General features: G+C 38.9%; 2 long non-coding RNA genes across 3 annotated transcripts in view; one reads left to right on the top strand and one right to left on the bottom strand.

Annotated features, from left to right (window-relative positions):
- The window catches only part of LOC111511478 (uncharacterized), a 42,118-nt gene extending 26,839 nt beyond the window's left edge, over nucleotides 1-15,279 (bottom strand). The window contains exons 1-2 of one of the 2 annotated variants that reach the window (XR_012468357.1): nucleotides 14,091-15,279; nucleotides 9,998-10,295 (exon numbers count right to left, since the gene is read on the bottom strand). This is a non-coding gene — a long non-coding RNA (uncharacterized lncRNA). Of the gene's footprint in view, nucleotides 1-9,997; nucleotides 10,296-11,039; nucleotides 12,841-14,090 lie in introns of those variants that run through there. The other variant, XR_002722931.2, reaches the window with a different exon arrangement.
- LOC141487398 (uncharacterized) overlaps nucleotides 1-26,866 on the top strand; it is a 65,375-nt gene that overhangs the window by 32,495 nt on the left and 6,014 nt on the right. The window lies entirely within an intron of this gene.

Here is a 26,866-nt window from a genome sequence, read left to right as displayed (position 1 = left end):
TAATCCCATACTGTTATTTTGATTTAACGGTATTCAGTTGACAATTGAATAGTTATTGTTAACAGCCTCCGTCCGTTAAGATTTTTTAACGGCCGGCGGCCGTTAGGAGCAACCATGTATGTTTTAGTTAGGGTAAGGTTGCTCAAGTCGTACCACGACCTAAGTCGTACCCAGGCTATATTTCATCTGATATTTATAAATAGCTAGTGTTTTCAATGGAAAATATTTATCGACCGAACAAACGTAAACAAGCGGACGGCCGACCGCCTGTCTGAAGCAGAAATAATCAAAAAGTAGGTAAGTTTTTTATACAGTTTTCATATATTTCCCATAACTCATTTGTAAGCGTATTATCGCAGGAATGTGAATCTTACCTCTTTTTTTTAATTGAAGCTTTTCCTAACATTTATTTGGTAATCGTTTAGGCATTCTCAAACGATCGTACATTCTTAGGTTACGGCATGATTTTAGTTTTTAATTCATAAGACCCCGCAGCTTAGGTCGTACCTATGCTCAATTCTTTAGTCGTACCGGTACGACATAGGTATCAAGAAAATCATTTTATTTTTTACCGGCATGGCGAAGAGAAAGTACAATATGTGGAAACAGGAGGACAGGGATGAATCTTTAGAGAAACATCGGAATGGAGAAATTGGATTTAATGAGGCATATAGAAGATTTAATATACCAAAGCCTACACTGCGATGACACTTGAAAGGTTTGAATAAAAGAACAAAATTTGGAAGGCCTAATGATATTTCACCAGAGATGGAAGAGGTATTAGCACAAGATTCAATGAATTTAGAGACTTTTTTCTTTGGTCTTACTACCACTGAATTCAGAAAACTTGCTCAAAATGGTAAACATCAAGTGGGTGCAATCACAAGTGGAGAAAGTGGGTTGACTTCAACAGGCATATGCGCGATGAATGCAGCGGTTGAATTTATACCACCCATGTTATTATATAAGCGCAGCAGACTGAATGATGCCTTAAAAAAGGATCTCCACCAAATACAGAATTTGGTTGCTCGAAAAATGGATGGATAACATAAGAACTTTTTGTTCTATGGCTCAAAGGTTTTATTAAATGCGCACGATTACAAAAAACTGATCAAAAACAAATTTTACTTTTACTAGACGGTTATAGCACACATACCAAAAATTCAGAAGCTATCCAGATGGCTCGGAATTATGGCACAGTGATGCTATCTTTTCCTGTTCACACGACATATCGTCTGCAACCATTGGTCAGATCGTTCTTCAAATCATTGAAAAGTTGTTACAATAAATCTGTATCTTCGTGTCCACGCTCAAATCCTGGTGAAGTCATAAAACAAGCTAACGTTGCAGAACTGCTTGGAAAAGCATATCCCAGATCGGTTCGCATGGATATAGCGCTTAATAGTTTCAAAGCAACAGGGTTGTGGTCGTGTGATAGAAGTGTCCTTAAAGTACAGGATTTTGTAGCATCTACATACATCTCTGATCCATCAAATCAAGAACTTCGTGATCCAACTGAACAAAATATGGAATCACCCGCTAAACCAACATCACCATCGAAATTATTACCACCAATAGTTTCATCGCTGCCTGTAACAGTTGTATCTCCACCAATCATTACACATCCATCAGCACCAAAGATTACAATGGCACCTTCATCACCAAGAGATTCCACACCTCCCCTCATTCAACCTGGACCTTCACTAGTATTACACAATGCCAATATATCAACAATTCATTGAGTCACTAATGATCAACAAATAAAATCTCATTTGAATATGCCTTGCATAAACACAGTAATTAAAAAAAATGAAAAGAGGTATTGAACCAACAATGAAATTAACTTCAAGTCCCTACAAAAATGAATTAGAAATCAAGAAAAATATCAATAAAAGGAAGATGCCTGTTCTAGATTTAAAAAAAGTTAAAACTGAAAAAAAACAAAAGTCTATAAAAAGATGGAATACAGATAAATCAAGCAAGAACCAAAAAACAAAAAAGCTAAAGAATCATCGCTATTGTAATGAATCTGAAGCCGGCCCTGACCGATATCTCAGCCAGCAAACACATGACTCATCGCGAACCACCTCGAAAGGTATAGATGAGTGTCGAAACGACTAGAGAGACCTGAAGCGTTCGTTGACTATATAAAAAGGCCGCTTTCCGTCCCGAGCGGCAGTCAATCAGTCAGAGAGTCTGTATCTAGAAAGCGAATCGATCGGTTAACAAACAGTGAAGATAAATTAAGCGTTAGTTGCTAAGTGATGTATATAAATTAGTTGCGATAGTGAAGCATTGTTGAAAATCAATTTGTTTGAGACAGTTAATTCTTTAATTCGTTACAATTGGTGATCAGAAGTGGATTTTTTTAAATATTATTGTGAGCGCTTGGTGGACAATCTTTGTATTACGGTGAAATTGACTATAAAACTTTCGCGCAGAGACTGGTGATTCATTATGTTTCGCGAAGTGGACAGTACCGGACTACGGAAACATAAACTGGCAGACCTTTCTCGCGAAAAATAGACTTGTGAAAATAAATAAGTGTTTCAGACTCGATTAAAATAAGTGGACGTATTCAGTTTTGTGGAAAATAGACAATAAGAGACAAAATGTGTTCGAGGAAAGTGAGCCTAGTGGACTTGAAAGTCGCCGAATTGAAGCAAGAATTGGAGGAGAGAGAGCTAGATTCTTCCGGAAAGAAATCAGTACTCCTGAAGAGACTGTGGGATAACTTGACGGAATCAGGAGAAGATCCCGAAACATATTTATTCGAAGCAAATGAGCAAACTCGATGAGAATACCAAATCGCTGAAAGATGAACTTCAACAAACTTCGGTAAGTCTGGTGGAGAAACTTCTGGAAAATTCGAAAAGTTTAAAAGATGAACTTCAACAAAATTCGAGGAACTTGGAAGACAAACTTCTAGAAAATGCAGAAGGCTTAAAGAAAGAACTTTGTTGTGTGGCGAGTCTACTCGAGGAAAGAATAGGAACCATCGAGACAGAGATAGACAAAATCGAAAAGGAAATGAACACGAAAGTGGAAGAAATCAAAGGGGATATCAAAGATGAAATCGGAGCAGAAATGAAGAGAATGGAAAAAAAGTTAGGCGATGAAATCAAAGGCGGATTTGAGGCAGAAATCAGCGAGATAAAGGAAACAATTAGCAAATTGCAAAACCAAATCGTTAATTCTGCCCACCTTATAGAAACGGTTACCGAAAACTCAATTCCGGAACTGAAAAATGTCAAAGTCAGTTCTGAACCAGGAAAGCTCTCCATGAAGCCGCCCCAGTTCGACGGAAAAACTCTCTGCCGACAATTCGAAGCTGCAGCCAGAACGAATGGATGGAATGCAGAAGAAAAGGCGGTAGCATTAAGAATGGCGTTGCATGGAGAAGCAACGAATATTTTGCAAACCCTCACGGCCCAAGAAAACAGGAAGACTATGATCAACTTATAAAACATATTGAGCTACGGTATGGACAGGCACACCAAGTTTACCATTCACAGCTGAAGAACCGCTGTCAGAAATCAGGAGAATCCCTACAGGAATTTGAAGCCGACATTGCTCGATTGGTTCGTCTGGCAAATCCTGCTACACCGGAAAATGTAATGGAGCGGTTAGCAGCCCAGGCATTCTCGGACGGACTTCGCAAAAAACGAGGCAGGCCTTGACAACACCTCGTGGATGCACTGGCAGGCGCTCAGGAGTTAGAGGCTGCAAAACAATCCTGCAAGATCCCGAGCAAAATTCAAGCTATCGAGGAAGATGGACAAGCGCCTGCTGATATGGAGGCCACCATCAGAAAAGTAATGAAAGAAGTGTTGTCTGAGAGGAAACAAATGAGATGCTGGAACTGTGGGAAAATTGGACATGTGCGTAGCAAGTGTCCAGCTTTCAAAGAATCGACACCAAATAAGGAAAACTAGAGGGGGTCGATGAGAAGAGGCAATCGTCGGCCTGTACCCAGCAAGCCCCCGTAAAAAAGACAGAGGTGTTTTCGTAGACGGCGATCATTGGAATGGACATAATGAATTCCAGAGGGTTCGAGCTGAATTTTCAAGACGGCGTCCTACATGTTGGCGGAGAAGAGATGGTGCTTCATGGAAGAAGCGAAGAGACGATCAGGGTCCTGTTGGCTGAAGACGTGTGCGTACCTGAAAGGGCTGAAACCATCCTGGAGGCTCGCTTGGACGGAAGTGCGAGCAGCGGCAAGGTGGTAATGTTCGAGCCCAAAATACACGATGAGAAAATTGGACGAGGAATCGCACTGGGGAAGATCCTGTTGCGTGTTGATAAAGTTGTGCCGGTCAGGGTCATGAATGTCAACTACTTTCCCGTGACCTTGAAGAAAGGAACAATGCTGGGGCACTGTTCGTCCATTTCCTCTGTGATACGGAGTGTACGTAGTTCTGTTAGCCAAGCCAACAACTTGCTTAAAGAGTTGGAGAAGTTGATTGGCATTTCCTCCAAGGACATACCACCAACTTTACGATCGAAACTGAGGGAGTTAGTCAAGAAGTACCCAGAAACCTTCGACATTGGAGAAGGAAAAGGCGGCAGAACGAATGTGGTTCAGCATAGAATCGACACTGGGAATGCCCGACCGATCCGGCAATCAGCTAGAAGACTCCCTCTGGCCAAGAAAAAAGAGGCAAACAAGATAGTCAGCGACATGGAAAAAGAAGGAGTCATCGAACCTTCTGACAGCCCGTGGTCTTTCCCAGTCGTATTAATAAAGAAGAAGGAAGGCTTGACAAAATTCTGCGTGGATTATCGCCAGCTAAATAACGTGACGAAGAAAGACAGCTACCCTCTTCCAAGAATCGACGACACCCTAGACACGCTAGCCGGCTCCACGATTTTCTCGACTTTGGATTCAAAGAGTGGATATTGGCAAGTTGAATTGGCCCCAGAAGATCGAGAAAATACAGCTTTCACCATCGGCTCAGCATTGTGGCAGTTCATGGTTATGCCATTCGGGTTTTGTAATGCTCCAGCGACCTTCGAGAGATTGATGGAGACGGTTCTCAAGGGGTTCTCATGGAAGACATGTCTAGTGTATCTCGACGATATAATCGTGGTCGGAAAATCGTTCGACGATCATTTGAATAATCTAGGGGCGGTATTCATGCTTCTGAGGAGTTCTGGATTGAAACTTAGTCACAAGAAATACCATCTGTTCCAGAAAGAAGTCCGTTACCTTGGCCACGTTGTCTCTGGGGAAGGAGTGGCGGTAGACGAACAAAAGATCAAAGCAGTTAAGGATTGGCCCATTCCAAAAGACATACATCAGCTTCGGAGCTTCCTTGGTTTATGCACCTACTACCGCAAATATGTGCTGCCAACATCGCCAAACCATTTACCCGACTCACAGAAGGCCAGATCCAGTTCCAGTGGTCTGAGGAATGACAAGACTCATTCAAGAAGTTAAAAAGAGCTTTGATCAACGCTCCTGTTTTGAGCTATCCCTACCTGACGGAAAGTTCATTTTAGATACGGACGCCAGCAACGTGGGACTTGGGACTTTCTCAGATCGAGGATGGACAGGACAAAGTTATTGGCTACTTCAGCAAAACACTCAGTAAACCAGAGCGCAATTATTGTGTCACCAGGCGAGAGCTGTTGGCCGTTGTCAAAGGTGTAGAACATTTCTACAAATAGGTGTATGCATTTCAAAAATCCCGAGGGCCAAGTAGCACGCCGGATTGAGAGACTTCAAGAATTCGACTTCGTAATAAAACATCGAGCTGGGACTAGCCATAAAAACGCAGATGCCCTGTCACGGAGGCCATGCCCCGATGACTGCTCACATTGCCGACGAGCAGAAGAGAATGAAGCAGCTATTTGTAGAACTACAGCTGTAGACGAAAACTGGGAGGACAAGACCAAGAGAAAGATCCAGATCTTGGTTTAGTCATCGGATGGAAGAAAAATAATCAAAGACCATCGTGGCAAGAGGTAGCAGGTTATTCGCCAGCTGTCAAGTCCTACTGGGCCCAATGGAACTCTTTCACCATGGAAAACGGGGTTCTGAAGTGGGTGTTGGAGTCTGAAGACGGTGGAGAAGAAAGGCGCCAGACAGTGGTACCCAGGAGCAGACGACGGGAGGTGCTCAAAGAAATCCACGATGGAATCACTGGAGGACATCTGGGAGTAACGAAGACCCTCCAAAAAGTAAGACAACGGTTTTACTGGGTTTATTGTCAAGCCGACGTCAAGGACTGGTGCAGAAAGTGTGCTGTATGCGCTGCCAGTAACGGACCTCGGATACGACCGAAAGCTCCAATGCGCCAGTATAACGTGGGTAGTCCATTTGAGAGAATCGCCATCGACATCGCCGGCCCGTTCCCAGAGTCCGACCATGGAAACAAATACATCCTAGTAGCCATGGACTTCTTCAGCAAGTGGGCAGAAGCCTATGCCCTGCCCAACCAGGAAGCCTTTACCGTCGCTGACGTCCTGGTAAAGGAATGGATATGTTGATTCGGTGTCCCATTGGAGCTGCATTCGGACCAGGGCATAAATTTTGAGTCCAACCTGTTCCAATAAATATGTAAACTGTTGAACATTCGAAAGACCAGAACCACAGCCTTACATCCACAGTGCGATGGAATGGTGGAACGAATGAATAAGACCATAAACCGCCACTTGTCCAAGCTAGTCTCTGACCATCAAAGAGACTGGGACCAATACCTCCACCTGATCCTGCTGGCTTATCGTTCGGCAGTGCACGAGTCAACCGGCCAAACCCCTACCAGTATTATAATGATCCGAGAGCTGCGGCTTCCTTGCGACCTGAAGTTTGGGACGCCGCCAGAACAAGACACTGCGGGGAAGACTACGTCAGCAAGCTTTGGCAGAGAATGGACGACATCCATGAACGAGTCTGTCTGAACATCCGGAGTGCCAGCGATAGGATGAAGAAGGCCTATGACATCAAGGCGAATGCTGGAGAATTCGAAACCGGTGACCTAGTTTAGCTGTACAACCCTAAGCGACGCCGTGGTTTATCACCGAAGTTGAGGAACTCGTGGGAAGGTCCGTACAAAATCATGAAAAAGATCAATGACCTCGTCTACCGAATCCATAAGCCACCTCGAGGAAAGCCTAGGGTCGTCCATTTCAATAGATTGGCTCCTTATGCAGAGAATTACCATAAAGTTCGCGCCCTCAGACCACCAGAGGACCAACAGACCACCAGCAATTCATGTCCTTATACTCGAACGGACAGAAGGTCGTACATGGGGTAACTCGAGAAGAGCCGCGAGACCTTTCCAAGGTTCCAGTTGATTACGCACTAGCTCACTGCGTGGCAGAGGATCTCCAAATGTCCAAGGGTATCGCTGTGGTATGCAACAAGAAATTCGGTCAGCTCCAGACATTACGATAACAGAATCCTGAAGTCGGAGGACTGCTAAAGTTGAAGACGGGTCAGAGGAACATTTTCTACTTGGTAACCAAAAAGCATTCTCGAGACAAATTGTCTTATGAAGATGTCTGGAGGAGTCTTACTAGACTGAAGGACACGATGTTCGACCAGAATCTCGTGGACTTGGCAATCCCGAAATTAGCCTCTAGGCTCGACAGGCTGGACTGGAGAGTTGTGAAAAGCATGTTGGAAACGATCTTCAGATCCAGCGGCATCAAGATTTTGGTGTGCGGTTATCATCTTCCACGACCGAGCATGAAGACTGTGGAGTGTTACTTCCATCGAACTTCACAGTGCAGATATGGGGAGTCCTGCACGTATCGACACACGCCAAGGATGACATTTCGGGGCGAAACGTCTTTAAGAAGGGGGCACTGTAATGAATCTGAAGCTGGCCCTGACCGATATCTCAGCCAGCAAACACATGACTCATCGCGAACCACCTCGAAAGGTATAGATGAGTGTCGAAACGACTAGAGAGATCTGGAGCGGTCGTGGACGATATAAAAAGGCCACTTTCCGTCCCGAGCGGCAGTCAGTCAGTCAGTGAGTCTGTATCTAGAAAGCGAATCGAGCGGTTAACAAACAGTGAAGATAAATTAAGCGTTAGTTGCTAAGTGGTGTATATAAATTAGTTGTGATAGTGAAGTATTGTTAAGAATAAATTTGTTCAAGACAGTTAATTCTTTGATTCGTTACACTATGTAAAATATGTGAGGAAGATTATGCAGAAAACATGATTCAGTGTATAGAATGTACAGGTTGGGTAGATAACCTATGTGCCGGCGTTGAAAACGAAATAAAGAAATTTGTTTGTGATATATGTTTTCAATCATAATAATTTTCCAAGTATCAACTACTATTTTTAAGAGATTATAATTTAATATTCCAAGTTTATGTAATAATCATCTGTGTTCAAAGATTATAATGTAATTTGATTTTCTGAGTTTTTTCAGTTAGTAATTTAACTTCAACTTTGTAAGCCATTATTAACCAAAAAAAGTTACATTTCATTAGTTCGGCCTTCCATTGTCTGATATGAAATAAATTGATTTGGAATACCTGAAAAAATCTGTAAAAACTTAAAAAAGATTAGCTGAAAAATAACATCATATCAAGCATAAAAACTATAATTACAATGAAATAAAATACAAGCAACAACCAAAAAATTAAAAAAATTGAACTATTAACACGAGATGAAAATAAAATTTTTTTTAACAAGAAATGAAAATTAAAAATTAAAGATTCCAAACCAAGTTAATTCACGACGTTTCGATTGTTAGTATCCATAATCGTCTTCGGATGATAACTGGACTTATTCCTCTGATATCTGACTACTTATAGGTCATTCGAGTGCTTTCTCCTCGTTGTGTGTGTTTCTTATGCTCGGCAATGCGAACTGTCAATGGCCTCTTAGTTTCTCCGATGTATGATTGTCCGCTGGGGCTGCTACGGATAGTATTTCCAGATCTGAAGCCGGTTTTGATGTTATACTTGAAATCAATCCTTCTTATCCTTTCCGACAATCCTCTGATGTAGGGAAGTACAAATACTGGTTGTAGCAGCTTATATTCCTTGTGGAGCTCTTGCTGCTAGCTAAAGTCTGTTCCACCATCACTTTGGAGTAACCATTTCGTTGAAGGTCATTTTTGGTGATGCCTAGTTTCTTTTCGAGACCTTCCCTTTTATTACAGAGCCCGAAAGTACGGTCTAGTAGAGTCTTGATGGTGTGGTGGTTGGATTCCTGGTTCAGATACTATTCTGTGTGAATAATTTTTCGATACACAGATGTTTCCCATTTCGTGTCGGTCATCTTCACTGATACGTCTAAGAATGGCAATTCATTGTTGACTTCCTTCTCCATCGTGAAAGTGATGGAAGGACTTACTTCATATTAGACAATGGAAGTCCGAACTAATGAAATGCACCACGAAACATTGTCAACTACCTTCAAACTAAAAAAGTTAATCTTAGCCTGATTGCTTGTAATTTTTAGTTATTCTTGTTTATTGTATGTTGACAAAAAATACTTTCCAAATACCAGTAAGACTGTAGGAGGTACAAGTTAGACGACTAGGCGCCTTAATCGTACCGATGGCACATTTTTGAAAAGCGGCAAATTACCTGTTTTGATAAAGTAAGTTTATGTTTTTATGATTCTTAGTTGAGAGGTAACTAAATGAAGATTCGGTATTTGCAGTAGATTTTGTTTCATTTCAATTGCACTTATTGTTACAGTAATATTTCCTTAGGGGGTACGACTTATGCAAGCTTACCCCACTACTTCTTCGGTGTGTATTCATCAGACTATCGTATCAAGAACAAAAATAATTTAATGAATCTGAAAATTCCGATTCTTTCAGCGGGATTACAAAAAGTCTTAAACGACACACGGCCGATACGCAATAACTGATTCGGTTGTTACAATATTCAACCTCATCTGTTATTTGCTACATATCGGCCTTGTAACGTTAATAACTATCTCAATATTTTCAGAAAATCTGCGAATCTTTCATGCAACGCAAAATGCCATTCAAATATAAAAAGTAATATACTCACATTCTGAATGACGATAGTCTGTATTGTATAAGCTAGTCCCGATGCATCAAATTCATTATATAGAATATGAGATAAATGCTTCACTGCAGAAAAAATTGTCGGCAACTGATGACCCATCGAAACCAGAAAAAAAATTCCGAATACGTCGTTAAAACTGTTCACTTTTTTTCGGATATCTTGATACAGAATTATCATTTCCTTCAGATCATCTATAAATTTTTGTTCATTTGAGGAAGGTTCCCTAGTAGTTACCATCTTCATCAGTATGTCGTTTGTGGATTTGAGACTATAGGTTATGCTGGAAGAAATCATCACAGACATCATATACCCGTAATTATACATCAATCGTGGTATCATAACCATAAGAATAGGAAAGTATCTGATATCGAGAAACACCCCAGTGCACTGGTGTACTACGAAACCAAAAGATAAAATATAGAAAATCCAAAAAAACCAATTCCAGGAGCTATCCACATAATACTTCAAGGATATACTCGTATTCATATAGCGCCTTGTAACAAATAAACATTTCCAATCTTTCACCTTCGTCAGAGAATAGTAAACCAAAATCGCTGCCAAAAAAAAGTCGCAAAATACTACTGTTCCAAGCGCTATCATAAAAAATAAGGAAATTGGAAAGAAAGGAAGCATTATTTCATAAATACTACACGTAAGAAACATGAACAACATCATTCCGAAACTGTAATATTTGTAAACGATTGGTCTAATGAACATTTCTTTCTGAATATTGTACCAGGGCATAATTGCAAAAAAGTTGCATATCTTTAGAAATATTACTTGCAATTCTCCCATTCTCACGTAATTGTAACAAAGCTATGCTAATAGTGGTGTAGCAACTGAAACTATGGAAATATCTATGACAACACAATGTATACATTGGGTCACTTTGACATAAATGGCATTTCTCATGAAGTCAGACAATAAATACATCTACAGATAATTGACAACTCTGTCATCCTTATCAGATCAATTTTGTTGAATATTGAAGTTGATTTGAAAGTTTACAACAGAAGCAACTTACCACAATTAATCCCAGAAAGAGCACAAATAATGAATGATTAACATCATGGAAATGAATTTCTTCCGTATCTATTTTTACCAACAACTCGAAATTGATTTAATATGTCACAGTCGTCATTCTTTAGTTGAAATTCAGTTTGGAATCCTTCATTTATTAATTCTATGAAAACATTAGGCTAACTAAAGATAAAACACAGCGGATTGTCCAAAATAACAAATTCACATAAAAACAAGGGCGTCGCCAGTTTATGACTAAGGGGGGGGGGGCAATGGGGAAATATTATCGAGGATAAAAAATATGAACGCCTGGTACAGTCGAAAGCATGAAGCGTTACATTTTGGAAGTATTTGCCTCGATGACGATTGTAATAAGAACGGTTCTGATATCAATGTGTAAAACTTCACAAGTACTCGACAGCACAATAACTAAATGAAACTTTTAAACACAGTAATAATTATTCATTTTAACAAAAATAATATTTAATTAAAACATAACCTGCGGGGATTTTTTGCAAAACTTTCAACCAATTTATCATTGAAATTATTAGGTTTTTATTTATTATAGCTCTGTGTAGACTCATCATGGCCAGACCATTACGGCGATCTTCTGCCATGGTGCTTCTTAGCCATGTTTTCAGTCTTCTGAGACTGCTAAAGGATCGCTCTACTGTACAGTTCGTGCATGGTAAAGCGATCAACATTTTCAATGCTTTTTCCGTTATGGGAAAGTAGGAATTTGTTTCTTTTAGGACATCAACAACTGTAAGATTTGTTAGATTAAACCTATCGCGCCACAATTGCTGCCAAAGTTCGATTTCGTTCTTTATGTTCGGTAAATCATAAAACTGGGCAATAGATTCACAAGTTTGTTTCAGATTTTCAGTTGACATATTTTGCATCTGCGCCGGGTGTAACTTAGATAATGCGAATGATGGCGTATTTTCTTCAGCAAAAGGTACTAAGGAGGTGGTGATTGAATCCAAGTATGGTATTACTAAAGACCACTTCCAGTATTCTGAAGGGCTTTCTGCTGGATGATTGCTTCTATGACGTTGTTTCCCCGCAATACGCGGCATTGATGTGATTCCTCCTCCAGTCCGACTTTCTCCGCAACAGCAGTAGCTTCCTTTACAATTTCGTCTGTCACTTTTTCCGGATTTTCATGGTGGTTTTTAATCAAAAGTAAAATCCTTTTAACGTGTTCCAAGGCTTTGACCACGTCCAAAGCTACAGATTGGAGTACGTTGACAACGGGTTCCATCAAAGACGAGTATTTGGGTACCAACATAATCCCGAGAATGAAAGAAATTCTGGAAGTAGCCGCATGCATTTAAAAGGCACTTTTCCGAGTTGCACTACTATTTCCTTCCTGAGATAATGTTTGTAAGCCTTCCAGAATTATTAGGAGATTTCCTTTAAAAACTCTGATTGTTTTGTGTTTCTCACTCCATCTTGCCTCGCAAAGTCTGGAAATATTAGGTATCAACTTCCTCCCCAAAACTAATTCCCGAAAAAATTTTATAGTATCTTTAGTGGTGCCCATAACATTTCTAATTTCAGGAAGTGAATTCAGATCATTGGTAACTAGATTCAGTTTGTGGGACGAGCAATGAAAGTAAAGGGCTTTGGTGTACTTTTTGCATAAGATCGCTTGTACCCCTCCGTCTTTTCTTGAACAACCATGAAAACCAAAACCAACGCATTTATTTATATTCAGATCTTCTTTTGTCAAAAACTCATCTATGCTATGTGCAATCGATTTCGCATTAAAATCTTTTAGCTCAATGAATCCGACAAACATTTCTTGGACGTCCTGTGTTTCTTCATCAAAATATCGCATCCCAATCGATACTTGTTCAGTGCCAGAAATATCAGCTGTTTCGTCTGCTAGCACACTATATACTACTGCTTCTTTCACTTCCTTCATAATATCAGCCTTAATAACGCTTCCACAAATACCAATAATTTCATTTTGAATATCCACTGTACGGTAGCTTGCGTTCTTTTTCCCTTGCTCAATGTGTTTCTTTAAAATCAAATCTCCTGCATCAATTCGCAGCCTGTATAAATCCTAGAGGATACTTTCAGTGCTAAGTCGCATGACCCGCAAAACGTAATGCAATAATTCCCTGGGAATATTTGTTCAGTTGCAAATCGACAGGCACACCTTTGAGAAAAGATTTAGCAGCTTTCAATACCTCCTTATGGAATAGGTTTCAATGTGCTTTTTGTCCTGCTCGTGAATATCTTTGAACTTACAAAAGGGCCTTATAGTAAATGATCCCAATATGCATCTAAATGAATTTGGATTTGATAGGAACAACGTACAATATTTACAATATGCTTCTTTTTAGCGCCTGGAATATACCAACCATGGAGAGTATGTTTCCAACCAAGAATAATTAAATTGTATCTTTAAATGTTTCTTCCGCGAAGTTAAAGGTCGCGGAGGGGACCAACAGGTTTCAATCAATTACTTCTTCTTTTCGGTTGATAACATGTGTGCCCATCCAACATATCGCCCGATATCATTTTCATTGCAGTCTTTGTTCTGTTCATCGCTGTTGCTACTTGATCAATCAGTTTTTTTTTCGTTCCAAACTTACTGCAAAACAAATTGCTTTGATAAAACTTTATGTAATCAATTAAATTTTTACGGGAGAGCAGTTTTGTTCAATTACTTATAATTATTATCTCAGGAAGTTTTTTTAGCCTAATCTATATCAAGGATCTGTTTTAATTTTTGTTTAATTAAACCACAAATATAATTTATGTTTTGTTTTCATAATTAATAACTGAAACGAAACCACTGTTGAGTTAACGTTAAATTCATAGAGATTGAATCAATAAACTCGTTTATAATAAAATACTAGTTTTTCTCAACATTTTCCTTCCACATAATCGATCCTTTCTTTCCACATCATTAAAAATGATATTCTTAACGATTGTTATACGTCTCTAGCTAGTATATCCTTTACCAAAGCTGTTGACTAAGAGAAATAAAATAAAAATACTATCAATAAGTCCAAGATTAAAGTAGTACATAACTTACCAAAAAACTTTCTGATGTCCATTTTGATAAGATGATGAAAGGAGACACACTCAGAAACTTCACAATTCAACACTGAGATGATGAAATCTTATATTATTTAATAAATATAAATCAATATTGACTAACACAGGGAAACCGGTAGTTTTATAATTGCATTCCAATTCGCTTGTTTAGCTTGTTTCGTTAATCGCTTCCAATTAAAAAGTGACTCACTCACAATTCAATTCAATTCAAAAACGTTTATTCAAGTTTTAAATAATAATAATAACATTATATTTGTGTAGGTGTGTTTTTGTGGGGCCCTGCTATAGGCTTATGCGTCTTCAGGGTTAGTGGTTTGTATGTGTGTGTGTTATTTTGTGTGTTGGTGTATATTGTTGTGTTTTTTGTGTATCGATATCTAGTGTTGTGTTGTTTTGTGTTCCGCTTGTTTTTTTGGTTTATTCCGTTGTTCCGTAGGGTAGTCCGGGTCCGTTGCAGTGGTCATGGTGTTTGAGGTGTTCAGGTACGGGTTGTTAGGTCGGGGCTGTTGGGGGTGAAGGACTTTTGATTTCGGTTTTTTTTAGGACGCTGGTGTCCGCTATCTGATTCCCAGTGGGAATTCCTCTAAGATATCCTGGATCGGCTCCGGCGGGTCTTCCATTGCTCCCAGGTGTCTGGCTGGGGGAAAGGGGAGCTTTTTCCTGGGTATCCTTCTGGATCCTCCACGGGGATTCCAAGTCGTTGTAAGCGAGTTGATGGCATGGGTGTTCTCGCTGCTCATCGTTCTGGTAGCATATCGTTCTTGAAATTCCCGAAATCGTTGGTTGATTGGTGTAGTATCAATGAGATTATATAGGTTTATAGATGGGTATCGGTAAGGAAGGTTGTGTATATTACGAAGGATTCTTCTCTCGGTTGTAAGGATACGGTGAGATGGTCTCGGGGGAAGCGTACATCGCTTTGTAGTCTAGGACTGGTCTCATGAAAGTTTCATAAGTGTGAAGGAGAGTTTTACAGTCGCATCGCCCGAGCTTGCCTCTCAGAGCTTTTAGCAGGTTGGCTCTCTTCCGGACTCTGTCCAGTGTCTCTCTCAGGTCGATCTCCCAGTTGAGGGTCCTCGTGAAGGTGACCCCCCAAGTAGGACACCGAATCCTGGAGTATGAGGTCTTCTCCTAAAAGTCTGAGATTCAGGTTATCCGGATTTAATTTAGGATTTAATTTAGCCGCTCACAGCGGCTCACGTCTTTATATACCCAAACGAACATCATACTAGAATGTACAGTAACATTCTACCCGGTCCAGAAACTGCTACCAAATTCCATAGAGTTCATTGTTGAACAAGCGCCATCTAGCGTCGAGTAGCAATACTAGGTTTTACAAGGATTGTAGTCGACTTATTCAACTGTAGGCTATAGGTGTTTCTTATGAACACTTACACTTACAGATGGCATTGTCCACAAAACCAATTGAAATTGTATGTTCGTAACAATAACTTCTACTTTAGGTATGCCGCATACAAATTATACAAAACTAACGTGAATGCTGGTGAACGGCTGTCGTAGAAAGAAATGCAATGCACACAACACACCCACCAACACACACACACACACACACCATACCAACCTCCTACCTACATATGTTTACACTGTTTAATGGCAAATCTGATATAGTCGTGATGATAATGGCGGCGATTTTAAAAACGGATGTCAAAATCTTAATGTTATTCTGAATATTTCAATACTTTCTACAATATACATCAAACCTTGTGAATTTATTTACGTTTGTCATGCGATGCGGAATTTATTAATAAGTAAGGAAGTCAATTGCTCGCACTTTGCTCGCTTTGCGTCTAGCTACATTTGATCTCTAGGGGAGGCAACTGCCTTCCCTGCCTCCCGTTGGCGACGCCCTTGCAAACAAATGTTAAAATAATTAATTGTATGGGTAAATAATGAGCTATTCAGCAATTATTGTGATGCTGATTAACGGAAAAACATATTTATTTTATAATATTAAAAATTTTATCTTTTCAACAATTTGTTTTTTTAATGAAACCTCAATGTTGTATTAGATGTTTCAAAAATGTAATTTTTTTCATCATCAAAAAATGATTTGACCAGAAACTTTCGTTTCAATTCTGTATGAAAACATGCCACCTGGGATACTGAAGAATAAAATGTCTGAAAAAAATCCTGTTCTGAAGCAAACGTTGTTATTTTATAGATTCTACGTTGTAATTCAATGAGTTTAGATTCCAGGATTTTAAATAAACTTCATAAATTTCTATGTTCAAGGACAGTCTTTACGTTGTCGATAATGAGTCGTGTGAAAAAAATGTCACCAACAACATTTTTTTCGTATTCCGGAAAGAGTTCATCACTTGACGGTCAATCAAATTATTATTATTATTCGAATTTACTTCACTTTGTTTTCACATATATAACCCTGAACTTTTCAATGCGAATGAAATTCAGAGTGTTCACGCTTAGAGAGAAACAAAATGCGGGCTGATAGGATATAGTTGAATGGAACTTGTAGTACCAAACGTTTTGTCTACTTTCGGGGAAGACATCTTCAGCAACGACTTATGCTGATACTTTGATATACTACCTTCGTCTCTGCAGTCGATGCATATACCACTGAAGATGTCTGCCGCAGTAGCAGACGAAACTTTGATACAAGTTCCATTCAACCACGGCCTACCAACATGGTTTTTGTTCTCTCTATTTGTGACTTCGGTTGTAAAAGCCTATATTCTATGTTCAATTTGAAAAAGTCGAGAAAAAAATGTGTTCAAGTTTCGATTCACAAACTTTATAATAAGAATTGTGGTCAAGTTATTTATTCAATAATGAAAAAACTACAGTTTCCCAACATTTTCATTACAAAACAGAATAATCAAATGGGTTTTTTTCTAAAAACGAGGACGGTTGAATAGATCAACTTTTTGGCGTTATACAATGCTATATTTGTTCCAAGTACTTTCTTGAAAGAATCCGAATGTGATACACTGTATATCTTAAAGAGTTCGAACTTATCATTATACAAGGCACGGCGTACCGAGGAGAACTTGACCCCCCTGTAACTCAAAAAACGACGTATCATCAAAAATTCTGAAGAGCACGTTATTTTTTATTACGAGGGGATCGAATTTCGATGTGTGAATAATCAGAAAGTTTACTCTCTTCCGATAGCAGCTAAATTTCACACTTTTTCAGTAAAAAAATTTGACATGTGCTAACTTCTCACTAAGTGAAATTGACAACGAACAACATGGGATGAATTGAAAAGGGTATATTTTCAGGAGATATTAACTTTTGGAAAAGAAGGTTTGGCTGTCTACAGTGTTCGTATAAAAGTATATGTTTCCAAAGTTTTTTCTTTCGTGTAATTCAATGTAAATATGAAAGTAACAGTTTCGAAAGGGCTTTTCTTTAAAAAAAACTAATCAATACAGTTTATTGTATGATTTTCATTTTAAAGCGTTTTACAAAAACCGCGACACGTGTTTCGCTATACAATAGCTTCCTCAAGCATAAACTGAGAGTTACTTCTAAATTACAACCATTTTATAATCTAACTTAGTACCTATTCGTCTACCTGAAAAGGTCAGGTATGAATTAATTAATGATATCAATAAATTTTTCGAAAGTATACCTGTAAATATACCTATCTATTTTTAACTGCAAATGAACAGATTCAATAATGGTAAATTATTGAATTCAGTTCGATTGTTCATAAGATGTTGAGAGTTTTTGAATTTGTTTATTTCCATACACTCCAACAGGTTAAATTTCGTATGGAAACGGAGGGGTTTGTATTCATGGTTGAACTATGTCCCTCTGAGATTAAATGACTGGCGTATGTGGAATTTATTTTTCCATTCTGAAAACTATATTTTTGTGTTTCTTTATGCGGGCTTTGAACGCTCTTCCAGTTTGACCTGTATAAAACATCGGACAAGACCAACACGATAATTTTTACACTCCTAATTTTATGTGAAACCGAACTTTTATCTTTGTTATTCTTAATGTGCATGCCTAAGTTGTTGTTGGTTTTGAAAGCAGTATTTACACCTTTGCAGTTTTCAGAAAATCTGAAATATTTGTAGTGGGTTGACCTAAGTAGGTTAAGGTTCTATAACTTTCACCTCAACCTACTTAGGCCAACCCACTACATAACACTACATACCGATATGCCGGCCGACTCACCGCGAAATAATGCAGTCGGGAATCGCCGGTAAAATTACCGAACCGACTAGGTACATATTTCTAGAAAGGACCGTTACCGATATAAGCACTTCTCCCCGACCCAAGAGAGCAGTTCAGCGAGCGGCTAAACAAGAAATTCAAATAGTGGAAATAAATTGAGCGTTAGTTGCTAAATGTAATAGATAAATTAGTTTGTGATTAGTGAAATATTGTTGGAGAATAGACAATAAGAGACAAAATGTGTACGCCTATCGTACTTGAAAGTCGCCGAATTGAAGCAAGAATTGGAAGAGAGGGAGCTAGATTGTTCTGGAAAAAAATCAGTAGGTACTCCAGAAGAGACTGTGGGATAACATCAAATATCTGTCAAATCATACAATAAACTGTTTTAATTAGTTTTCACCTGTATTCAGCCAAGACATTCAGGATGTCATCTATTCTGGGAAGAGGGTAACTGTCCTTCATGGTGACATTATGCCTTCTGTAGTCTACGCAGAATCTCGTAGATCCATCTTTCTTAGTCACCAACACAACAGGTGATGACCAGGGGCTGTTTGATTCCTCGAACATGTCCTCAACGATGGAAGAAGCTTGGCCCTACTTTGCGAAGGAAAGTCGTCTCTATGGTTGGCCTGTGGGCTTGGCATCTCCAGTATCGATCCGATGTTGAACCCGTCACAAACATATCATTCTCTTACTCTAGGAATCGGGTGGCCTTGCATAGTTCCTCTTTAGACAGATGCTCCACGTCTTCTTGAAATAGTCAATGAGTTCCAATGCGAGTTGTTGAGCACGCTGTAGATGGACTTCATCCTCGATTCTGGCAAATCTCATAATCGGTTGTCAGGTGCCCAATACTTGCCCTTTCTTGAGGGTCACCCCGTTATTATAAGGGTTGATTATTCTCACTGGATGCCTTATTGTTATCATTCACGAGAGATCTGGCACGAAAATGCCTGCATTTCCAACTTTCAACAGTTTGTTCTTAATGTCCACCACAAATCCGTAGGGTGGCATGATGCCTATTCCTAAAATGAATTCGTCGATTTTGGCCACTAATACCTCAGTTTTTATTTCTCATTTTTTATTCTCACTCTACTATTGATTCTATTGGGGTACTATTGATAACTTCTCCAAACTGTTTCTTTTGGAAATGCCGGCTCTCGTCACTGACCTTGTCGCTCCAGTATCGACGGTGAAAAGGCACCAGTGATTATTCAAAAATTCGTCTACAACTAAGCTGTTACTGTTACGTCCTATCGTGGAAATCGAATACAAGGGATACAGCAGCCAATGTACTTCTCTTAACGCGACAGTCCCACCTTGAATGTCCCTCTCTGTCGCAGTTGTAGCATTTAGGCCGCCATCTTGTCTTGGCTGCAGTCCAATTCATCAAATATTTCTTAAAGAATTCCTCTAGACTTTCCATTAGTCGATCTGTCCCTTCGTCTTCCTTTTTTGTTGTTGCTCTATTGTGTCAGGTTGCATCTTAAAAACAACAGATTTTAGGTTGCCCCGGAGAAAGAAATCAAGAGGAGATAGGTCCGGGGATCTAGGAGGTCATTCAATAGGATCTCCATTGATTAACATAATTATTATCTAACCATTGTCTAACTGGAACTATACCTATAATGAGGAGTTCCCCATCTTGTTGGAAATGTAATAAATTTTCTTCTAAAGATGAGTTGCTGTGTGTCTCTCTCTGTCCCAATATACCAGCCCAATCATTAACTTTTTTGGGGTATTGCATATGCCTTTCTCTAAATATTCGTGGGATCTCGTCACTCCAGTAAGTTTTGTTTTATTGCATTCCCATTTAAATAAAAAGTGCACTCAACACTAAAACAAATATTTTTGATGAGCCGAGGTTCTGCGGTAATTCACAAAATTCAATTCTTCTGTCGAAGTCATCGTCACCAAGTTCTTAAAGGAATTGCATTTTATATGGATTAAATTTATGTAATCTAAGTACTTACAGATTCGCGGGATAATCAGGTTGCTGTAGCTCTCTGACGAGTTGTGCAAACTGTCGTGAAAACTGTGCGAGTACTTCAATTTGCGTTACTTCAACCAGTAATTTTGGTTGATCCCATTTTTTATTTGTGACAGTACCTTGAAATTTTGCTACTAGTTGGCGAATGTACACGTGACTTACATTTCTCTTCGGTACACGTTAACTTACATTAGTCTCTGGTTAAATACTTTAGTTGTTCTCAACAAATACTGATCTTCTCTACTATAAATAAAAATAATTTTCACACGTTCAGCTGTGTTGTACACCATTGTTGCAGATGAAAATTATGTTTCACGTGTACAACATAACGAAATAAAAATTAAATATATTAATAATAATAGTATCATTTCCTTTCTTAAAAGTATAAAATGCAATATTAAAATATTTCTCAAAAACGAAAATTTCAAACACCCCTTTTTGTGACTTTTACTCATCAACAAATTTTTTTTTTAGATACTAATAAACAAAAATAGTACAGATGTAAAATGAATTTCACTAGTTCGGACTTCCATTGTCTAATATATAAAATAATTTGAAATCCCTGAAACAACTAAAAAAAGGGAATAAAAAATGAATAGCTGAAAATAACAATTATATTGAGTAAAAATAACCTGAAATGAAAGAAAAGTGAAATAAAATACAAGTAAAAATAGAACGATTGAACAAAAAATATAAAGAAATAAAAATGAAAATAACAAAAAGTTAAAAGATTCCAAGTCACGTTAATTCACGACGTTTCGATTGTTAGTATCTACAATCGTCTTCGGGTAATGACTGGACTGATTCCTCCGAGAGATGACTATTTATGGGTCGTTCGAGTACTTTCACTTATCCCCGCTTTCCATTTTTTTGCTTCACTGGTTCAGTGGGAGATGACCGTTTGGCGGGAGTTGGCCATTTTTCGCTTGATGATGAGTTTCCATATGTTGCGTATCTTTACGCTAGCTTGGCTGAATACGTTGTTGGACAACATGTATGCGGCTTCCTTGAATTTTCTCCTGAACCAATGTTCCTCTCTGTGTATGATCTCAGCTTGGGACCACTCGATGTTGTGTTGATGGGTCCAAACATGGTCTGCTATTCCTGATTTGCTGGTTTCCCCTCGCTGTGTATGTTTCTTGTGCTCGGCAATGCGAACATTCAATGGCCTCTTAGTTTCACCAATATAAGATTTTCCGCACTCACAGGGTTTCCGGTGAATGCAATTCTTGGAATCGCAGTCCGCGTTTGGGGCCTGGTTTTCGTGAGGCTGCTACGGATTGTGTTACCGGATCTGAAGCAGGTTCTGATGTTGTACTTTGAACCAATTCTTCTTATCCTCTCCGATAATCCTCTGATGTTGGGAAGTGCAAGCACTGGTTGTGACGGCTTCTCTTCCTTGCGAGGCTCCTGCTGCCTTTTAGCCAGTCTTTTCTACCATTGCTTTGAAGTAGCCATTCCGTTGAAGATCATTTTTGATGATGTCAATTTCCTTCTCGAGACCTTCCTTCGTATTACAGAGCCCGAAAGCACGGTCTAATAGAGTCTTGATGATACCTCTTTTAGTCGATTGTTGGTGGTTGGATTCGTGGTTCAGATACTGTCCCATGTGAGTGGGACATGCACGTGCGAACGTATTTACCTGTTGTTTGGTATTTAGAATAGTGTGCAGTTGAAAATGTCAAGTAAATGGAAACACAAGACACTATCTTATTTATTATAATTTTTTCTCTATATTCCAGTAATCCAAACATTACAATTATCCATTGTACCAGCAGGTTCAATCTTAGCTTATTTCTAAAGAACCAGGAAATCAGAAAAGGGAAAACCAATTCCCAAAAATATAACCCTGTATATTTAAATAAAATTTCAAGGGACAACCAGTACAGTTGAAGAGAAAAAAAAGGTTTCAATTGTTCACATTGTTCCACATCACAACCTTCACACAAATGAGTCACGTGTATCTTCAGTTGAATTACAACGAATAAAATAGTCTATATAGGGCAACTAAAAATGAATTTAAAGGTTGTTTATTCCTCTCGGTACCTAATGCATTAACATACAGTGCGCATCATAAGTGTTACCCCCCTTATCTAACTCGTTACTGGACTATTGTTAGGAAAATTACCGAGACACGTCGATTTTTAATTTCTACAATGTACATTTGAATATGAACAGTTCACCCCTAATGTCATCCCTTACTGGAGGGGAGCAACCCTTTCGAAAAATTCAAATAGCATGGGGTGGTGAGTGATAGCTCATTTGATAGGGGGTTTTATTCTCTACTCAACCTTGCAAAGGAATTTAAATTTGCTGCAGTAATTGAAGAGTTATGGTTGTTTAAGTATAACAACAATTAACGTGGCGCAATCACCCTCGCAATTAAAAATTCGGCCCTGTATGATATCGGTTTTGGTTCATACGTCGAGTGAGACGTTTTTGTCATTTGCGTAGATATTAACTGCACGTTTTTGTAGATGTTTTTGGATGTTCATGGATTACTGATCAATACAAGAAACACACGGAGAGTGTGCCAGTGTATTCAACTGTTAGTTGTGCTTGATATTCATCTTTCCACAATGGTTGTACCACGTGCTTTAAATGAGAAATGCGAAGCGATTGTTGATTTTGGTGAGGCTCATCGCAATTATCATGAGGCTGTACGAATGTTCAATGAACGTTTTCCAGATCGCCGTATTGATAGACATTATTTCAAACAGCTAGTGGAAAAATTTTATGAGAACGGCAGTGTGCAAAATAAAACACATTCTGGGCGATCAACTACAGCGTAAGGATAACCAAGTGGTCATTATGAGTGAGTTTGTGAACTGACGGCTGATGATCCAGACCGCCGTCTAGAATATTGTGAAATTGTCTCTAACAATATTTTGCAAAATCACAGTTATTTGAAACACATTTGTTTCAGTGATGAGGCTACTTTTTTTTTAACGGTCACGTGCATAGAAAAAATGTGAGGTACCTACTGGTCTGATGAAAATCCTCGACTTTTTCGTGAAACTCACACCCAGTTTCCCCAAAAAGTTAATGTGTGGGCAGGAATACTGGGTGACCATATTATAGGTCCATTATTCATTGAGGAAAATCTGACTGGTGCCCTCTATTTGGAAATGCTGGAAACAGTTATAGATCCACTGATAGTGGCAACTGTCGAACACAATTTAGACGAATTTGACATGGACATTATTCTGCAACAAGATGGAGCTCCTCCTCATTTTACAGTTGCTGTAAGGACTTATATGAATACTGTTTATGCAGGATGATGGATCGGGCGCCGAGGATCTGTGGAATGGCCTCCAAGATCACCAGATCTAACACCTTTAGATTTCTTCCTATGGACTTACCTAAAATGCAAAGTATACGAGACTCAGTGTCACTCCATTCAGGAGTTGCGTGCGCGGATTACGGAAGTGTGTGCAACATTTACTCGCGATACTTTGCAAAGCGTCAGGACTGAAACTAAAAATAGACTATATTTTTGCCAGGAGGTCAACGGGGAACATTTACTGTAATAACAGAAAAAGTTAGTGATAGTTTAATTGCCTTCCTGTTTGTGGTGTAATTGTTTGCACGGTTGAATAGAGAATAAAACCCCCTTTCAAATGAGCTATCACTCACCACCCCATGTTATTTGAATTTTTCAAAAAGGTAGCTCCCCTCCAATTCTGTTCATACTCAAATGTACATTGTAGCAATTAAAAATCGACGTGTCTCGGCGATTTTCCTAACAATAGTCCAGTAACGAGTTAGATAGGGGGGGGGTAACACTTATGATGCGCACTGTATGAAACTGAACGTTTGAACTATCTATATACAATAGAAAAAAAATACTGCAGGGAAAATTATACCTTACAGAAAGTAATACCTTGATGAAGACACCAGATTATGAGCGAACGACGGCGAATGGATCCATTACCAGTGGTTACCTTATGCAAAATTGTATGCTTTCAGTAGTTCTTTGCTTTCCGCAGATATTTCACAAATTAATATTTATTATACCTGCAACTCAGTTTTACGTCTTTGACAAGATAGAAATGAACTATAGTGTCAGGGTGACGGCCCCTTTTTAAAATAAAACATATATATCTGATAAAAAGTAATGAACTATTATATATATATATATATGATATAAATCAAAAATGAAACAATTCGTGGACACAACACTCCAAAAAGGGAGGCAAACCGCGGACACGTGTTTCTGGCTATTGGCCTCATCAGTGCGGTGCAGCCAAGTGCAAAGATTGGCAACACTTGTTTGCCGAAATCAGGAAACAACACAAACGCACGGAGTCAACAACAGGAGCCAACCGCACATTTGTGGTTCCAGTTAGAAGACCTAGAATTCCCAGGCTACATCTAACACGACCACGTAGGCAGCTATAGCAACCTGCGTGACATCCGAGTCCAGGATATAAATACAAATGAAGATTTTATCGAGTGGGCATGATATAGTTGTAGCCTGGGAATTCTAGGTCTTCTAACTCGAACCACAAATGTGCTGTTGGCTCCGTGCATTTGTATTGTTTCCTGATTTCGGCAAACAAGTGTTGCCCATCTTTTCACTTGGCTGCACCGCGCTGATGAGGCCATTGCCCCCCTTTTTGGAGTGTTGTGTCCACGAATTGTTTCATTTTATATATATATATATATATATATATATATATATATATATATATATATATATATATATATATATATATATATATATATATATATATAGCTGGATCTTGGAATCTCCAACATATCGTGCAGGGGTAGGATCTTGAATCGGCAGTCTCCCAAATAAAGCTTGGACCGAAAACAGCACGCACGACTTTCAGAAAAGTACCCCTGCCCTCCAAGTAAACCTCGGCACCTGGACTCAGTTTCTCAAAAAGGGATATGGTCCTCCAAAAGAGCTTCCGAAGCAAATCCGGCCTCCAAACGATGAATTTCGGACCTGAACCTTTGCACAAAGGTTCCTCTCAAATAAGCCTGGAGTGGTAAAACGATGAAAAAGGTATGTCAGAAGCTGTAATCCCCTGATCGGGTACTGAGTGAGCAATTTGCCCAAAATTCCGAAACAATCAAACGACGTCGTCACAAACCACAACGCCTCACTCAAGACTATAACGCAGCAATAAATCCAGATAATCCCTAACATAGGATGGTTTTAGAAACCTGCAGATATCTTTGGATATGAAATATTGCGTAACGACTTCTGTCGTTCACTCTGACGAATCTTCTTCGATCTTCTCTCACCAACTCTCTCGAAAGACTGTCCCCGAACCGGAAATCTCCCACTTTCCAAATCCATTTCGTGACACTTTGAGTGGTGTTACCAACGGATCTCTTTCGTACTACTCATAGAGGTGCGTTTTCTTTACGAATACCAAAACTCACTTGAACCCAAACAACATAAATTTCGTCTATATCCTAACAAAGCAAATAAAGCAACACCCTTACAATGCTAACATAGTCTAAATACAATCTAACTCCGATCATAACCAAGATTTTCCAAAAAAAAACCCATCAGTTTGTATCGCTGTGGGCAAATCACCTTTGTACGGAACGCACTTCCCAATATCGACTCGTCGCAGTTGGTCATCGTGGTTTAAACACCAATCGCACTAAATGCTACTCAGGTGGATGGTGGGGAATGTATTGGGGCGGGCAGGGCAGGACTTGGCAGTGACCGCAATTTGTTTACGAACCTTTTTGACACGTCACAAACACAGTGTGAATGTAACTTTAATTTTTCGAAATCGGCCCGGCTGTTCCTGAGTAACCAACATTTTTTAACAATCTGCAAATGACAAATATAATTACAATTCATAAGGCCACTTCAAAAGCCACTTTAGTTTATCCCATATAAATATCCAAAATGTTCAGCATTCACTTCCTGATAATTTTGAAGTCTGTTTACAAATTCATTTCTTTCTATTATGGAATGTTTCTAGGGTAATTTCATTTAATTCATTCATTAACTAAAAACCATTACATAGATAAGTGGATAAGTGTCATCAAATAATACACAAAAAAGCGCAATGAATATATTTGTACAATAACGAGGCTTATGACTGCGTCTAGGTTTTCTTCCTTCTGTACAGCGCATCTAGTCAGCGATATTATATCATATTATAATATTGAATGATTAGCCGCAAAATAGTATCATTCAAAAGAATTTAATTCTTGTTTTTTTTAGAGTCAAAAAAGCAAAATAACGTTCATTTAATCTGGAGCATATACAATTGATTTGATTATTTCAGCTCATATCATTGTCCATTTAACTGCCTTAAAGTTATGAGTTTATTATCCATTTTCAGATTTATAATTTCGTCTCTCTGATAACGCCCAGTGAATATAATGTTTCATTCAAGTTTATCAATAAATGATCTCTTTTACATCATGTAGATAATTGTTCTAAGAGCAAATTTGCTTCGATTTGGAGTTCATTGTAAGCATCTCTTATTCTTTCGATAAGTATTCGAACAGATTGCTTTGTGTGCTTTAGATTTTATTGTCATATGTGTGATCTAGCAGGCCAATCTATAGAACCATGTCTGCATATCCACTGGTTTGGATAATTGTCA

Source organism: Leptinotarsa decemlineata, unplaced genomic scaffold, assembly GCF_025532065.1.
Source record: "Leptinotarsa decemlineata unplaced genomic scaffold, Ldec_3_MD MMD2_tig00078422_RagTag_RagTag, whole genome shotgun sequence".
NCBI lineage: Eukaryota > Metazoa > Arthropoda > Insecta > Coleoptera > Chrysomelidae > Leptinotarsa > Leptinotarsa decemlineata.
This window is presented reverse-complemented; position numbering and strand designations above follow the sequence as displayed.